We start from the raw sequence: 3,342 nt of genomic DNA on the forward strand, positions 1-3,342 counted from the left end.
AACACTGCTGACATTTTTCCTTTGGCGTATAAAGTATTCTACGGATGACTGAAAATGGGAAGAGTATTGATACAGTTGGAAGTTCTCAGCTCTTTCTAGCTTAGTCCAGAGCCACTAAGAGTCCTTTCCCATTTGACCACTGCTTCCACTTGCAGTGCTTTTAAGTTGCCTTCAACCACAGATTGATCTTAATAACAACCAAGCATCCTGTGCTGAGAGCAGGGGAGCAATGATTCAAAGAGCAGATGACGGAGGTCTCATGGGGAGAAGCAAAGGACTGTGCCCAGCAGAGCATGGCCAGCAGCCACCTCCAGTGCCAGACACCAAGAGAGCTGCCTGAACGCACCCTCCCCAGGCCTGGGCTGCACTTTCCCCCCACTCCCTGCCCATGTCTCTGCCGCCTGGAGCTGTCCCTGCCAGGAGCTGCTGCTCTGGGCCCAGCTCTGCTCCCTCTCAGTGCTCCCAGAGCCCATCCCATGGGCTGTGTGCTCAGCTCTGCCCTGCACACCCCTCCCGGCAGCAGGGCTCTGCCCAGGAGCATCTCTGCCTGTGCAGGGTCTCAGGAGAAGCTCACACAAGTCCTGACAAGACTCTCGGTGCCTTCTCCAAAGCAGAGAAGGAAATTCCCAGCTCCCACTGCCCAACCTGCCCACCAAGAGTGGAAAACATCAGAGCTCAGAATCCTTCCTTTGAAGGCAAATGCTGCCTCAGTGTCTTTCAGAAGGACCCTCTGAACTCAGAGTCATGTGGAGCTCTGAGCAGCCCTGACTCACACAGCACCTTCTCCAGTGCACAAGAACGCCTTTCCTTTCCTTTCCTTTCCTTTCCTTTCCTTTCCTTTCCTTTCCTTTCCTTTCCTTTCCTTTCCTTTCCTTTCCTTTCCTTTCCTTTCCTTTCCTTTCCTTTCCTTTCCTTTCCTTTCCTTTCCTTTCCTGCCAGGTGTTGTTCCTTCCCCCCGAGCTTCTCCCCCAGCACTGTGGGGAGCTCCCGGGCAGGCTGAGTGTGGGGGTTGGAATGCATCGAAACTGTCAGAGACCATGGGAAGGAGGAACCACAGCAGGCAATTAGGAGTGACCCGTCCCTGACTGGTACTTGGAAGATGTTGGAACTGGCAAGGAACAAGGACGTCGGAACTGGCAAGAGGATGTTGATAGACCTTTCGCCTAATGTAATTGCAAGGCAAACACAGATGTGCTTGGCAAATACCTCTGGGTCCGTGCCTTTCATCCTCATAGCTGAGTGCTGACCCTGGCAGGAGGCAGAGCTCCTGCCCCTGCACACAGCCCCTAGGCTGCAGCGACCCTGCTCGCAAGGACAGAGATGGGCACCCCTCGCTGCACACCCGCAGTCACAGCCTGCAGCCAGCCCCGGGACAAAGGCCTGCCTTACACTTGCCATCGCACAGTGCATAGTGAAGCCCTGCTCTGCAGAACATCATCATCCTCCTTATCTACACAGAGAAACCAAGGGAGTCCCCCTGACAGATCCCATGGACTGTCCGAGGCAGCAGGCTCTGACTGGGAGGTAGAAGTTCTCCTGCCCTGACACCTTCTCAGCACCTCTGACACCAGCAGCTCCTGCACACAGAAGGCTCCTGCTTCGCCCCCAGCACCTCTGCAGGCAGAGCTCAGCTCCAAGCACAGGAACAAGCCCAGCGCCTCCTCCTCACCCATCCCCTGCTCCTACAGCTGGGATGGCACCAGCACATCTCCTGACAGCTTCTCCTCCCTTTAGAGCACGCACCCACCATGTGTTTCAAGGCAACACTAAAACAGGATTGCAAAGTCAAAGAACATGTACCTGGATGCGCAGGGCAGCCACGGGAAATGCAGCCTCCCGAGGGAGGGGTCTCCTCTGCACTGGTTACTGCAGGGCTCTGGCTCCTTAAATACCCAACGCTCAGCGTGGGGGCCCCGTCACAATGGGTGTCTCCACAGCGACCGCCAGGCCTTTGTGATGGCTTCAGAGCATGCAACTCTGTCTGAGGACAGGTGAGCAGTCAACAGAGAGTTGATGGGTCAGGTTTAAAGGGAGAACAGCCATGGGAGACATTACTGTGGGCATCTGCTAGAGACCACCTGATCAAGAGGACTCTGTGGATGAAGCACTCTACAGACAGATAGGAAGAGCCTCACGCTCGCAGGCCCTTGTTCTCATGGGGGACTTCAACCACCCTGACATCTGTTGGAGCAATGGTACGGCCCAGCACAAGCAATCCAGGAGGTTCCTCGATTGTGTGGAAGATAACTTCCTTCTGCAAGTAATAGAGGAGCCGACAAGGAGGGGTGCCATGCCAGACCTCATGCTCACCAACAGGGAAGGGCTCATTGGAAATGTGACACTCCAGAGCAGCCTTGGTTGCAGCCATCATGAGATGGTCGAATTTGAGATCCTCAGCACAGTGAGAAGAGCGTGCAGCGAGCTCACTGCCCTGGACTTCAAGAGAGCAGACTTTGGCCCCTTCAGGAACCTGCTTAGTAAGGTTCCATGGGATATAGCCCTAGAGGGCAGGGGAGCCCAAGGTTGTTGGTTGATATTCAAGGATCTCCTACTACAAGCTCAAGAGTATTGCATCGCAACTAGAAGGAAGTGCAGCAGGACGGCCAGGAGACCTGACTGGATGGATAAGGAGCTGCTGAGGAAACTCGGAAGGAAAAAAAAGGCTTATAAAAGGTGGAAGCAAGGACAGGCAGTCTGGGAAGAATACAGGGATGTTGTCTGAGAAGCTATGGACCAGGTTAGGAAAGCTAAGGCCCAGTTAGAATTAAACTTGGCTAGGGGTGTGAAAGATAACAGGAAGGGATTCTATAGTTACATTGCAAATGAAAGATAGGGTAGGGACAACGTAGGCCCCCTCCAGAAACTATCAAGAGAACTGGCTACCCTAGATTTGCAGACGGCTGAGGTTCTTAATGACTTCTTTGCCTCTGTCTTCACTGGCAAAGGCTCTGACCGCACCACCCAAGTCTTGGAATGCAGACACAGGGAACGTGAGAATAAAGACCCTAGGCCCACTGTAGGAGAGGATCTGGTTTGAGACCATCTTTAAAAACCTAAACGTACACAAGTCCATGGGACCTGGACATCCATCTGCGGGTCCTGAAGGAGCTGGCAAATGAAGTTGCTAAGACACTGGCCATCATATTTGAAAAATCATGGCACTCAGGTGAAGTTCCTGATGACTGGAGAAAGGGAAATATGACCCCATTTTTCAAGAAGGGGAAAATGGATGAGCCAGGGAATTACAGACCAGTCAGTCTCACCTTTCCTCAGTCCTCAGTCTCCTCTCAGCACCTGAGGTTCACGGACTCAATCCAAATACACCATGGGGCTCATGAAAAC

This window comes from Psittacula echo (assembly GCF_963264785.1).
Source record: "Psittacula echo genome assembly, contig: SCAFFOLD_33, whole genome shotgun sequence".
NCBI lineage: Eukaryota > Metazoa > Chordata > Aves > Psittaciformes > Psittacidae > Psittacula > Psittacula echo.